Source organism: Anabrus simplex, chromosome 4, assembly GCF_040414725.1.
Source record: "Anabrus simplex isolate iqAnaSimp1 chromosome 4, ASM4041472v1, whole genome shotgun sequence".
Taxonomy (NCBI): Eukaryota; Metazoa; Arthropoda; class Insecta; order Orthoptera; family Tettigoniidae; genus Anabrus; species Anabrus simplex.
In genome coordinates this window covers 407,614,256-407,629,894 of record NC_090268.1, presented here as the reverse complement: position 1 = coordinate 407,629,894, position 15,639 = coordinate 407,614,256, and the positions used below count along the sequence as shown (strand labels likewise).

Sequence of the window (15,639 nt, the reverse complement as noted above, 5' to 3'; positions counted from 1 at the left end):
AAGACTAGTAAAATCCTGAGGGGATGATTACACTGTCGTTACTTTCTGTACAATAATGAATAAAGTCATAAAAATTCAATCGTTTGTGTTCCTGGGTTAAAATACATGCTTGTACTGCCAGGGAACTACTCCTTCATTAACCAAATGATTCCTGAGACGATCCCTCATGTTCTTGGCCAACTGTGTCGAGTTTGTCCCCCCATATTTCTCCAAATTGCTAAGTTCTCTCAGAATTAATGCCGATGCCCCGAGTGTATCTCTCCTAAGCCAGTCTCTTACCCATTCCCTTTTTTCCTCATTTACTTCGTCTTCTAACTCTTCACTAACCTCTTGCAGTAATATGTTTGTAAATGTCTTTAAACACTTCCTTACGATGTGCTTACGTCTTGACATGGTGCTACTACTGTACTCTACTCTACTGTATGGCTCTACTCCCGTATGAACGATACGAGTGTCAACTCTACCAGACAGCGGTAGAGTAGAGTAACGTGGCTACTCTACTAACTACTCTGCTCGCCTCGCTACTCTACCCGTGTAAACCAGCCCTAATTCTTTAGTTCTATTGCAAAATTCTATTGAGATTCGTACTGTCTTGTTTGCTAAAAATGAGGAGTGATTTTTAAGGAATTTCTGAATGAATTGCGAAAATTTATAGGTTGGGCTAGCTCTGTAATTTGATTGGTTTCATGGGTATTTATGCTCTTTGGGTAGGCTTTAGCAGTCGGTAGTTGTGGGTTCATTATGAGTTTTGCAGATTCTGTTTCGGTGCGAAGAAAGTGTGTGTTCTTAAGTAGACTTTTGAGGTTTCTTTGTGTGTTGTTGGTTGGATTAAAAAGGTGTTGTCTTGGAAACATTCTTTGGTCTTTGCTATGTATTCGTTCTTGTCAATAATGACAGTGGTGTTAACTTTGTCGGCATTTGTTATTAGTAAATTATTCTGTTTTATTTTTTAAAAGTTTAAGTGCAATTTATTGGTGGGTATTGTTATTTAGGTTGTTGTGAATGTTTTTGATATATTGCGGGATCCTTTTGTTGATTTCATGTCTGACCTCTTCTTGTAAATCTATGGGATTTTCTGTATGGCGTGTCCTGTTGCAGTAATGGTAGTTATGGTGTTTTGAAAGGATGATGTTTTACCCCAGTTGTGTTTGGGTCCCTTGCTTAACATAGCAGTTTCTGTTTCATCGAATGTGGCTTGTACGAGATTTTTCACAGGTGAATGGAATCTGTGTTTGGTGTCTGTTAGGGTGGGTTGGAGGGTTTTTGTGTAGGATGTTGGTTGGTGGTTTTGGTTTACATGGTTGTTTCAGTGTTTATAATTTCTTGTTCAATGTGTTCTGTTTCTTGATGGCCAAAACTTGTATTTTTTCTTTTGAAATTTGTTGGAATAATTCCAGTAGCTATACGGGAGGTCATGAGATGCCTTAAGATGTGTTTGGTGTAGTTCATTATTGAGGTATTGTTTCTAACGATATAAGAATTTAATTTCTTCTTTTAGCCAGATTTTATGTTCTACTTTGTGTGTTGTGTGTCTGAGCAGTGAGTCTGTTGTATTTCTTGAGGAATTTAGGTGTTAAGTTATTTTATGTGCACAAATTTATTTAATGTGCATGTTCAATTAGTTTTAAGCTTAGTTTAAGGTTTTTACTACCATATTTTAATCTCGCGGTATTACAAATGAACTGACGATAACATCCAACTCAAATCCCCATTAGACATCCGGATGTGCTAATGGATGACATCTTTTTAGATAAGTAACACAAACCTATGCCTAATAGATGTAATATTATGATTTGTCAGCTGATGACTGAATAGAGTCAAAACCGGTACTGATGTAAGTCTACATTTACAATAAACAGTATTGGCAGGTGGAATTTCTTTCTTATCCATATACGTGTAATTAGTCAGTACGGACATGAAACTCATAATGATACGAAAGCCAACTAGACAAAATGTAGTGCATTCAAATATCAAAATCTGAAGATAGCATTAATGAACGCAACCAAAAGCATTGCCTTTTTGACGGAATGCCTAACAAATAACATGCTTGATCCTCTAGTTTCTTTTCGAATGTCCGGAAGTACGGATTGGGGTGAACAATGAGCTCCGCTTTAGACATATTTTCAAAATTCTGGATTCCTGGAGGAAGTTCAATGCCTCTAGCTGTTATCCACATAATTTGATTTTCCTCCATGAGAAATCACTTACATAATCTCCAAATTTGACTATTACTTTCCTGTGATTACTTGTAATATAACCTGTGTATATATCTGTACATATTTTTCTACTTATACTCCATTGAACTTTCTTTTTAGTGTGTTTTGTTTATTCTTCTCTGCTGTTATATAAAATGGTATTACCGTTAATAAAGTTTTAATTAAAGGAAACTGAAGCCATTAAAGGTTTTTTGGTCATGAATGATACCATGTCTGATGCATAACAGTAGCAGACTTTGCAGGTGAAAGGGTCAACACTTTTTTCAAACCATTCTTGATAATGTGAAGAGTTCATTTTGTTGTGGTAGTCGCCGTTGTTTTCCTTTCCGATAAAGCAAAGTTCTGCTTCAGGTAAAACCAGTCTTCACTTCCGATGTGGAGAATTAACATTTTCCTGCTCCTGATGGTATTCCTCATTGTTGGCTTTTATTGGACATGAAAAGTTTAAGCCCCTAGGAACAAGTGTGTGCCAAAAAGTCCTTTATTATTTCTCAGACTCCGTAGGTGAACGGTGAACGTGTTTTTTTGCGAATTCAAAGATCCCGGGTTCGATTACTGCCCAGGTAATTGAAATTTATCTTTGCTTGGGGCTAGGTGATATGGCTAATTCGAAGTGTATCCTCTCTTCACAGTATCAATAGTAATGGTGAGATGCCTTCAACTTTTGGAACTTAAAATTCTGGTTGATGCGAGGAAATACTACTCTTCATTATCTAGCATGTTATTCCCTAATTCCACTTCCTTACCCCACAGCAGAACACATTGTGAAGTAGCTCTACAGGACTTGAGGCTGATGCCGAGCCGTAACAGAGTTCAGTTGGCGCGGCAAATAGGCCAACTGGGCAACACCGCTCAGCCGATACGCTGCTTTCTTCTCTCAAATCCACTCAAATATAAATCAATATAAAATATATAATTGCACCCATGCAAAAAGCAATTTTAATTTCAGCCTGACGTGCTTCATAACAAGCCAAATTTTTTACGGCAACTATCGCCCTGTAATGAAAGCGTTAAAATTTTAACTGGTTACAATAAAGATTTCTGCTCCACATGATTAAACGTAGAATATTATAAGCTAAACTTAGGTGTAGCCTGTTTCTATGTTGGGACAAAGGATAAACTTTTTATTAACGTATTAACTTGGATGTCTATACTGTCGCGTAATTTCTTACCTTCACAGTCCCAATGGTCGCGAATACGTGTGGCGAACAAGACCCAAGAGGTCGGATGTTTCACCAGAAGAAAATGATTCAAATATACTGACTTAAATAAGAACACTGTATACGGGAAAGTAATAACTTTATAAGTTGAAATTAATTAATTAATTAGGTTTCCAGACGATCTAAAGGTCCAAATGGATAAAAGAAAGTCACAAATTCATTTAACTCAAATTAAATCTTTTAACGCCAGCTCAATAGAAAAAATACCCCCCTCTTTTTTTCTTTCTTTACACTCCACTTCAAACACCAGATCAAAAGAATCATGGTAAATTATAATTACTTGGGTTTACAAGATAACAGAGATTTATTTTATTTACAGTTCTGTGATCTTAGATCACACTTGATTTTGAAATTTGGGAGCCGAAAACAGTCTCTTATGGCTATCTCAAATCGAAATAAGGAATTCCTAACACAACGGTCAGCAAGATAAAATTCCACAAGAACAAGTCTCAGAATAATAAAATCAAGCGATCACCAAACGACAAACTCTCCAGAAAGAAATTATATTTAAATATCAGTTATGCAGAGAACGACTCTATCCGACATTTGGCATTCACCAGCCTACAACTATAAACCTCACGAATATTTCTCTTGTTCACAAAGGACACACTTCATATGCAGAAAACAATAAAGGATAATACGTCAAATTTCAAAGAAGGTAGTACACACCCACAAATCTGTTTACTAAGAGTAGCCATGGGAACACATCATGTGACACCCAAAAGGAACATGGCTGCTCAAACAGACTGAGGCAAGGTCTGTCTAGGCAACACCTCCTAGATACATAAGGCCTCACAACTGTTCTGGGAATATACTGTGATGTCAAAATCGGGAGGCAAGCTTGAACCTTTTCAGTAATAACACAGCAATGAGTTTGGCCATGTAACGCTGAAATTAGAAGAGTTTTAATTCGTTTAATGGTGCCAATTGTTAATACCGTTGTACGTAATGGTACTGACGTGTTGCATACTCAACTTTAAGGAGAATTCCGGCAGTGATAAGGAAGTGCATGCATTAAGTTTACGAAAGACGAGGTTATGCGGCAGATATGCTTACGTGCAATTCCAAGACAAGACTACAGATTTACTAATAACTCAATGGTGAGTAACTATTATTATTACATTCTCACACAATCATAATGAGTATAGGCCTATGACGTATTTAACTACACGCAACAGCTGGTGATATGTAGGCATATTTACTCTTCAATGATATAAGGTTATGTTAGATCACAATCATGGGATACATTATTTCAACGTTATTATTATTATTATTATTATACGCATTAAAACATACCACCTACAGGAGCTGCTGGTGTAGGCCGATTCACTCTGTAAATGCACGAATTTCGCTCACGGTGATACATTATTTTACAGGTATGCCACAGACATTTCAAAGTCTGTGATATTTTATGGGAAGTAACTGGTACTGATCCTGCCAGAATGTGACTATAAATATGATGGGCAGTTGGAAAAGATATAAGCCACTGCTGTCTCTGACAATCATGGTCTTGGAAGAGGAGTAGTTAAAAGAACCAGGCAAAAATGTAGAATAGAAAGGAGCAATAAAGAGAGCCATTGAAGATAGTACATATCTCATACACAGAATTTCAACACAGCTGAAAAGTACAATAAACACGTTACCTGATGGTTGTTGTACTGTGATGAAGAGAACGTAATTTTTCTGTACGTCGATACATCAAGGCAACCATACTGCATGGCATATGTAATCATCTTATAAGACATGGCCTTTATTCTAAACGGGTTTTATTAAAGTAAAAAATATTTCTAATGAATATGTGGACAAAATTACTAATACAAATGCGGTATATTCTTTAGTTACAAAACATCATAGCTGCATCACAAGGAATGAGTGTAACAATGTGTAGAAAGATTCAATAAATAAGTTAATTGTAGTCCTAGTTGGTGAATTGAACACCGAGGAAGGATGTACCCACAGTTAATTTAATAGTCATAGTTAAAATATTTCTTAGTTCATAAAGGAGTATGTGTATGATTTTCTTGTTATTTGTTCAACCTTCTGATATCTCCTCATGTTTACAAATTTATGGCCGACCCCGTGGTGAGTGGATATAATGCCTGCCTCTTACCCGGAGGCCCCGGTTCGATTCCAGGCCAAGACAGGGATTTTTACCTAGATCTGAGGGCTGGTTTGAGGTCCACTCAGCCTGCGTGTTTACATTTGCGAGCTATCTGACGGTGAGATAGCGGCCCAGGTCTAGAAAGCCAAGAATAACGGCGGAAAGGATTCGTCCTGCGGAACCCATGACACCTCGTAATCTGCAGGCCTTCGGGCTGAGCAGGATCAAGGCCAAGCCCTTCAGGGCTGTTGCGCTGTGCGATTTTTACAAATTTATGAGACAGTAGCAATTTAATGTTGCCACAATATGTCAATACTTTTAAAAGAGTAGGCTCCAGTCCGAATGGTAGTCCAATATTAGGTTAGAAACTTACATACTTTCTGGAATACATAAAGGTTTCGAACAGAATTACAAATTAGTAACATCGATGGTAGGTGAAATTCTCATAACCATACATGAACTTCAAGGCAGGAAACATTGTAGGCTCATGTGCATATACTGCCAGTGATGCTACATCAGCTTAGATGTTAGGCCTATGCTAATATTATACGTGCTAGTTTTCTTTTAAGATCACGTAATGCCTATTTAAATTGAAATATGTTTGTAACATTCTGTTGTGATGTTAGCAATTCGGCCTAAGTGAGTTAACATTGCAAAATGCTGTCGTGTTTTACAACTGTCTGCTGTTTATCTTTAATGGCAGAGTCACTAAAATACGGTAATAACGACAGTATAATTCAATATCCTTCAAATTTGAAACGCTGTTTGTCAGTAAATAAATTATTCCATTGGCAAAAAATATTAAAATCATGTCTGTGTTTAACTATGTTCCGCGTTTCTCTGCATTGCCATCGCCTCCGTAGCGTGACGTCACTACGCTGTTGTTAGGCCTTATTATCTAGGAGGTGTTGGTCTAGGGAGGTCTGGTCACGCTACCACAATGCTTTGCGGTGGTGGCCATATTGGGTCTCAAATATCGTTGTTATGTGGGCGTGCCCGATGTAATGATGTGAGTTGTTACTTGTATTTTGAAGGAAAACGGGCTACTGCGCCACACCACATTGTCAAAATAAGACAACTGACGGAATCAGTGTTTCGCTTCCCGAGAGATAAGCAAAGGAGAGCTCAGTGGATACAAAACTGTAGGCGTGACAAATGGCAACCTACAGATAATTGCTTTTTGTAAGAGGTTAGTGAAGTTATACATTCGAATTGTTCCTGAATAATAGTATGTTTATATGAACGTTTTATATTTATAGGTCTTATTATGTATTTATTCTAGCATCATTTTGAAGAATCGCAATTTGAACTAAAGAGGGCAGATGGACGGAAACTACTCAAGTGGAATTTTATCCCAATAATTTCCAACGTCCTTAATCCACCTAAGTCTCTGACATATAATAGGAAACCTCCCAAAGGAAGAGAATTATCTTTCAAAACAAGCAAGAAAAGTAACAGGAAAAGTGTAATAGTAGTATTGATGTTTATGAAAATTTCCTTTTCATGTGTCCGGCTCCATAGCTAAATGGTTAGTGTGCTGGCCTTTGGTCACAGGGGTCCCAGGTTCGATTCTCGGCAGGTTCAGGAATTTTAACCATAATTGGTCAATTTCGCTGGCACGGGGGCTGGGTGTATGTGCCGTCATCTTCATTTCATCCTCATCACGACGCGCAGGTCGCCTACGGGAGTCAGATCAAAAGACCTGCACCTTGTGAGCCGAACTTGTCCTCAGACGCTCTTGGCACTAAAAGTCAAACGCCATTTCATTCCATTCCTTTTCATGTAAACTACAGACAGTATCATTCTAACCTTACATGCAACGTAGAAATGTTTCACAGATATTTGAAATGCTTGTTCCTGTTCATTTACCAATTATAATCACAACAAACAATAGGCCTATCACTTCAAACCAACAATTTATGTCCAGCTAGCCATCATTACAACAATTTTATTAATAATAGCAGTCTTATACTGTACTGTAGTTATTATTTACAGCAAAATTCCATTCATCTTAAATGCTCTATAGGGTACATTATATGGCTGGACAAATACTTAAAGATCACAACACTCGCTTCACTCGCACTAACCAACTACCGTAATTTAATGTACCGTAGCCTAACATAATATCCTAATGTAATCCCTAAAATAGCCTAACTTAGATTAACTCAATTTAATAATGACTGAATTTCTATTTCTTATGGAATTGTGTCTACCAATGGCTTTAATTTTCTTAACCATTATTATTATTATTATTATTATTATTATTATTATTATTTGCATAATAATTAGGACTCAGCTAAGAGCCCCGTGGTCGCCAACCCACGCTCCCTGGTTAGGAGCGTCTGACGCCCCTTTCAGTCGCCTCTGATGACAGGCAGGGAAGACCGTGGGTGTTGTTCTATTGCCCCCACCCACGGGGAGAAATCTATTTTGGGTTGTGACTACAAGGCCCTTAGCTGAGTCTTGACATTGCTTTCACTATTCTAGCCCATCCGACCTCCCCTGGTCAACACTTGTTCTTTTCCGACCGCGACGGCATTAGCGCATTCGAGGCCTAGGAAGTTTTTCATTTCCACGCACTTTGCGGCCTTCATCTTTCTTTTGCCGGTACCTTCATTTTTCGAAGTGTTGGTCCCCTTCCATTTGTTTTCTTCTGATTAGTGTTTAGAGAGGATGGTTGTCCAGTTGTACTTCCACCTAAAACAATAATCACCACCACCACCACTTTGTACTATATAGCTGCATGGGTTATCAATAAACTAGTTAAGTGTAGCTAAGAACATCATACTTGTTCATATGTGCAGAATATTTTTGCCGTAGAACCCAAAGAAATACCACATGAATGGATATCAACAGTTACCATACATAATTTAATGCACTCAACTCAAGATGCATTCAGTGTTTGTCAACATACTGGAGTAACCTTTTAGAAACGCAGTATCGGAAATTAATTTCTTAATAAAGAAAACGCTAAAGGTAATTTATTACAACCGTCGTTTAGTACTTTAAATACAGTACTTCAAGTTCAGTATTTCATGTACCGGTAATCATAATATGACACAGGTACTGTACAGATTTCTATGTGTCTGTCAATAAGATTTCGTATTTGACAGATTATATTAATAAGAAACACAGTAAGACCAAGTTGTAAGGAAGTAAAAGAGAAGAACATGGGCTTTTCTGTTGATTCTTGTTTCTCAAAAAAGAAAAAAGACTTTCAGGCTCTGTTAATTATTTTCCTATTCAAATAGCTGTGAATGTATTCATATCATTTAAGTGTTATACACTTATATATACATGACTAGTAGATGCCCAATTAAATTATTTATGAAAAATAGTTGTTATTTTGTTTTTATTTCAATGTACGGTACCGAAATCCTCTAAATTCGAATACACTTGCCTTTGGTTACGCTCGCTTAAAGACCCAATATGGCGGCTCCATAAGTAGCATTCGTGACTTGACCTCCCTAGACAGACCTTGGACTGAGGTAGTGAAAAGAAACAATTTTACGGCTCATTAAATTTACACCCGAGCTCGGAGTTTAGTAAATCAAACCATAATTACGAAAATGCTGGTTGAAATACTTCACATAATAACAGTATAGATTTTCGTGATATTACATTTGAGTTACAGTACAATACGTAAATTTTAAGACACATAATTTTAACGATTTTAGAAATGGTTGCTCAACTAAGCTTATTCTTCAAAATATTTATTACATCAAGCAAAACCCCAAATGAACTTAGAACAATTCTACTAGATAATGGTGACTGAAAGGCAATATCGTAACCTTCCAAACATAATTTCATTATCCGAAGTAATCCAGCACAACAAAACAATTTAGAAACATATATCCAGAAGATGTCGTCCACAGTTGGACTTTAGGTTGATTTGATCACTTCATTTCTCCTTGAGATTAGTAATAACTGGTAGTGTACTTACAATTTTTCCAGGAAACCTTTAAAACAAAATAAATAAAATGTATACCTTGTTCAGCATACCGGCGATCAGTTTAACCCGGGTCTACCTGCAGCCCCATATCTCCTTCATTCAATCAATTTCTATTAGATTTCACCAGCACAGCAAGGGAGGACGCTCCTTTTAACGATCGACAACAACTAAAAACAACTGCCACACTCGTCGTCGTAGCACATAGATGCGTTGACAAACGACTGTCTCACTTCCATCACTCAAATATGTCTCTCCACTATACAGTCAGGCACTCAGAGGAGATCGCCTGTAGCGGCGCACAACAGAACTGTTGTGAAAACACAGGGCAGCGCAATGAATTTACCACCCGCTGACAGTTCAAGGGAACGGATACATGCAGAATAATGCTCCTTGTGACATATTCAAGTATGCTGGGTGGCAAAGCACTTCAAAATTTAGTATAATCGCCATAATACGTTCTTCCACGACAGTAGTTCATTGTACCATAATGAATATATCCAGCAGCATTTCAGAGCGCCTACAAGTGAAGTGGTGATGGTCGGCTTCTTTATCATTACAAATTTAATGAATTTAAATCAGTATTGTATAGGAACAAACAAGTGTGGAATAGACATACATACAGATAGGAACAAGGAAAGGAACACAATGTGATGAACAGAATGGCTGGTCAGTGGAGGAAGAGAGCGGCAGAAAGATGAGTTAAGGACAAACTTGAAAAAGCAGGACAAGGACATCTCCCACATTTTCACACTGCTGCCCTCATTATTTGAGCCCACAGGTCTCCATTATCTCCTGCGACAGTTTTGGCCAACGAGAAGACCATTTGCCGGACTGGTTCGACCGTTGATCAGTGACAAGAAAATTAGATCACATCAGTTTATAGGAAACTTCAATACGGGTGTATTATGCAAAACTTGTCCGCTAGGCAACGTAATGGTATTATAGGGTATGCGCTTTCCGCTTTTAGATTGCTTTACGTGAGACATGGGTATTTCTGAATTTGATAATCGAAGCTAAACTGTTACTTTAAATGCGCGAAAATGAAATTACAGTATTCTATTGATGTTTTGAAGGAGATGGGGAAATAATATAGGGGTAATGAATATAGGGGCAATGTCGATTGCGGATTTGAAGGAAAATGTCGGAAATAATCTGGAAAGAAGCAAGAGTGGATTGAAAGGGAGATTGTTTAGACAAATTATTTAAGTGCAAATAGCCTTTTGAAAACATGCATTTGCATTTTCTTTCAGTGCACGAGTTTCATGAGATCATAAGTTAGATATAAAGGTGTCAAATTATAGGGCACTCTTTGATTCAGGGTACATCGCCAGCCACCGCACAGGGTGTTATGGCTGGTTCCAATCTTCTAAATTTTCTTGCTCGGAGTTATTTCCAAGGTGCTGGTGCCACTCCATGAAAATATCGAAGGTATAGTGTTCTCCTTAAGCGTTCGTCTTTCACAGAAAATTATTGAAATAGGTCAAATAACTAATCAGAATGCCACTAACTTATGAAATGATTCCTTAATTAGGACTAATTAGCTTATTTACACATTTCAGTAATGACAGAATCTTCAACTGCAAAATGCTTTGGGCAGGCTTTCATAATATCAGTCACGTTTATTCTCAGGTCCTGCATGTGAAGTGCATGCAACCCCTTTTACAGAAGGGCTACTGCTTAGGAAATTGATGGTATGAATATGATTGACCTTGATTTTGGAACATTGGAACACACCAATATTCGGGCATCCCTTTTTTTTGTCGTTCCAATATATTAAAACTCTAACTTCGATGAACTAGGTTGTTGTTTGTCCAACCCTTGTCCTGTGTTTCTCTATGGGGTCGGGTATGAGGTGAGATGAATCTGTCGTGGCAGGTTTTTATGATTGGATGCCCTCCCTGACGTCAACCTCATTAGAGGAGTTAATGAGATGAAATTAATGACGTGATATTATATGATGTAGGGAGAGGGTGAAACCTAGTGCCGGCACATAGCCTACTCCTGTCGAATAACACCTAGGGATCTGTTCAAGGCTTAATGCCCCCATTCGGCGGACGAATCACCATCACTGCATATGAGAACTGCGGAGAGTTTGGAATTTAATCCAGGTCTGTGGCACACAATCTAGTGATTAGAAATTGTATACCACCACCTCTCCTGCCCTGCCAGTCGAAATTCAGGTGGTGAATTTTTTCGACCAACGGTACTCGAACCCGCTAACCACGGTGTCAAACCTTTTAGTTCGGGCACCTGCCTTAATGGTTATGGCCACCAGGCAGGCTCATCAACGGGCTCCATTAAAAATCTAGAGGAACACCTGTTTATTTCAAATCTTGGACTGATATTTCAAGATAATAAACCAGGCAATACAAAATCATATTGTCAATATTTATAAACAGAATAAAGCAACTAACCTTAGATGGGCAGTCATTTTTATTCCTCCAACACGATCTCAAATTTCAAGCGGTTGTTGCTGCAAACAAACACACAAATAAAACCCTGTGTTGATTTTTCACTATAGGTAGTACCACATTGACAATGTAAAGCGGAGTGGCCAGATTTATGTTGCAAGTAATGATCAGTATGAGAGAATCTGAAATAAGATGCACTGGTAATATGCTGTACCGTACGGCGCTTCCGGGTTATATTAGGAAATGGTTTTACAGGAAGTAGATGAATATTGTTACTTGGCTAGTAAAATAACGATGGCAGAAGTAAGGACATTGAATGCAGACTAACACAAGCAAAGAAGGCCTTTAAGTAAAGAAGTTTGCTCACTTTGATCATTGATATAGGAATTAGACTTTTTTAAGACTCATCCAGAGCATGGTATTGTATGGGAGTGAAACATGGACGATAACATAAGAGTGCTGATGTTGAATCACAAATGAAGAGATACTGAATTGAATTGGTGAGAGGTCGATTTGGCTACATTTGATGAGAAGAAGAGATAGAATGATAGGACACCCAGACTTGTGCAGTTGGTTTTTGAAGGAAGTGTAGGTGGTAAGAACAGTAGGGCTAGACCAAGGTATAAATATGACAAGCAGATTAGAGCAGATGTAGGATGCAGCAGTTATGTAGAAATGAAAAGGTTAGCCACAGAATAAGGTGGCATGGGGAGCTGTATCAAATCAGTCTGTGGACTGATGATTCAAACAATAATAATTAATATGGGCCTAACCCAAACAAAGATTCGGGGGAAATGTGCGTTTCAGCTGATACTAATTAATTCAAATGCTGGAAGTGACTTAAACTAAAATAGTTCATTAGGAAAAAACAAATTAACAATAAAATGTATGAGAAGAGAGCAGAAGCCCCTAGGAAGTCAACCATAAAAGCAGATAAATAGTTCAAGTTACAACACTCCATAAGTAAGTTGGTAATGAGCGAGATTGACTACACATCACCATAAATATATTATTCTCTGCGGATAATTATCACTACGTGCAAGTATCATGCACACAATATTTAAAAGTAAATCACTTGGGTCACATCATAATCAGCAAGAAGAACATGTCGGAGGTTTTGTTCTGTTTACTATTGGCACATTGAACCTGAATCTGAGGCTCAGGCTGAAGTGTAGGGAGTTCAGTCAACTGGAATCTTGTCTTCATGAAATCAGATTTTAGTTCTTGTATTACTTCAAGAATATAATCACGTAGAGAGATTCTCTGTCCCGTAACTTCCTTGTAGACGATCCATGAATTTATTGCTGCTAGATAAGTACGTTGTAAAATACATGTACAGGCCACCTTCGGCATCCAGCTCTAGTGGTGTATTTATGTGCCATCTAATCAGCCACATCTACACCATACTTAGTTCCGTTACAAAATTCAGTAGTACTAGGGAGCTTCTTGTTATCTTCACTGACTTGAACGCTCGATTGTAGTGTGCTTAGCAGATCTACTTTTCTTTGATATAGTGTGAGAGTAGTGTGATCTTCCTTCTGAAGTACGATAGTCTCGTACAGATTCATACGTTGTGCTTTGGTTGACTCTGGCATTTCCTTCCTCACTCGATTGATTGTTCCAACAATACTAGTTTTTTCTTTCAGTCTCTTGGCCAACTTTACTGATGTAAAGAAGTTATCCGTGGTCACGTTACGTCCTTTCATGAGGTATGGGTCCATAAGTTTCATGACATTTCGTCTTTGCCAAGATAAGGAAACCCATTGCACACATACTTAGAATCAACATCTACCAGTAGCCAGAATTTTATGCCAAATTTATCTCGCTTGTTAGCCGTGTACTGCATGAACCTGCACAGAGCTTTGCTGGGGAAGAGTTGTTCATCAGCTGTGACATTCTCTCCTGGTTTATGGGACGCATAACAATTCTCAATAAATCTGTTCCAAACAGCAGAGGCCAAAGCTAATTTATCTGTCTGCAAACGAGTGGATCTAGTTTTATGGAGATCGAAGCGCAAATACCGTACAATTTCTTTGAACCTGTTTCTTGCTGTAGCGTGAGTGAAAACAGGGGGACCCGATGAAGAAGACCACATATGATCTACAGCTAGACTAGTAAGTATATAAGCTCCACGGGCATATAACAAAGCAATAAAGGCATCTAAATCTTCCAAAGAAATAGACGATTATCCATTATCTGTCTACGAGCTTTGGTCTCTGTGCACATCTTTATATGCTTCAACATGGATGCGTCAATGAATAAACGCCAGGCACTAACCTTGCTATTAGTCTCTGTTATGCTTAGCGTGAGAAGTAGGCCCTGCTGCCTCTTTTAGTACATTCTGAGCAGCCATTCTTCCATGGGGTTCCCACTGCTGGCGATAACGGTCAAAATAGTTGTTCCATCCTTACCACATAATTGATTCCCTGGTGCAGATGGTGACTTACCAGTTCATGGCTCCTCCCACTTTGTCCCCTTCCCCTTCGAACAGGTCGCCCGCTGCTAAGAGATTGTCCTCTGCTGCAAGATTGATCACGGCTGGTTGAAGGAGTGACTGCGTCTATTGTAGGTGCAAAGCCAACTGTGTTCATATTTTCATTAGCCAAATCACCATCACTATGTAACACATTATCACACTGTTGAGGTATAAAATCTTCAGTCACTCATTGCGTCCATATCTGATAATGTATCTTCGTCACCTGATTTGCCTTCTAACTTCAAGTTCTGCTAATAATTGAACACGAGTAACTTTCTGCCGCCGAGCCAGTATTACGCACTATGCGATGCAAGGGACAGGCACTAACTCGTCCACTCACGACCACTGCTAGAGGCATACTATTTAGTTACATCATACGCCCCTATAGCGCCACTTGTAAATATATCACAGGAAGCAAGTAGTGAGCAGAATAGAGCTCTCCGTACCAAGGAAGTTGAAGCAACCTCTTATGGCCTTCCGAGGTATAACTGGAAATATAGATATTCCCTTATCTGCGGATGTAATTTTTTTTCGTGAATGTACATAACCGTAAAACATTAAGTCACAAAAGCACAACCTTGTGCATAAAAAACAAATTACGAGCGTGGAAATACCTTTAAATTCGCTAATGGTCAAAATGATGCTCTAGCCGTTCTAGTGTTAAAATACACAAGCACTCGAGCATCCCAAGAATTACTGCTTGTCTAAAGTCCAGTGCTCTGTCATCCACCTTTGTCGTTGGGTACAGTAGCATTCTGAATCTAAGACTGGTCAGTTTTTGGTGATACAGTTTTAATGTTTTATTTAAAAAAGTCTCAGTCCCTGAACAATTTCAAATTCATTTTGAACTTTACCCTTTCTTAAAGCACTATAAAATCTTTAAAATTCCATCGTGTCCTGTTGGTGATGTGAGACTCGTGTGCTAGGCTGTACTGCCAACTTATGTGCCCACCATCCTCTGCAAACTGTGATAGAATCATGTCGTTAAGGGCAAACAGCTATTGAGCTTTCATTCGGGAGATAGTGGGTTTGAACCCCACTGTCGGCAGCCCTGGATATGATTTTCTGTAGTTTCCCATTTTCACTTCAGGCAATTGCTTGGGCTGTACCTTAAGGCCATGGCCACTTTCTTCCCACTCCTTGCCCTTTCCTATCCCATCTTCATGATAAGACTGTCTGTGCAACATAAAGCAGATAATTTTAAAAAATACAAGTGAAACTATGGTATGGAGGAGATAATGGCTTCCCCCAATAATCTCTTCA

At 38.5% G+C, this 15,639-nt stretch overlaps 1 protein-coding gene across 1 annotated transcript in view; it reads left to right on the top strand.

Moving 5' to 3' along the window:
* eEF2 (eukaryotic translation elongation factor 2) overlaps positions 1-15,639 on the top strand; it is a 173,149-nt gene that overhangs the window by 25,686 nt on the left and 131,824 nt on the right. The window lies entirely within an intron of this gene.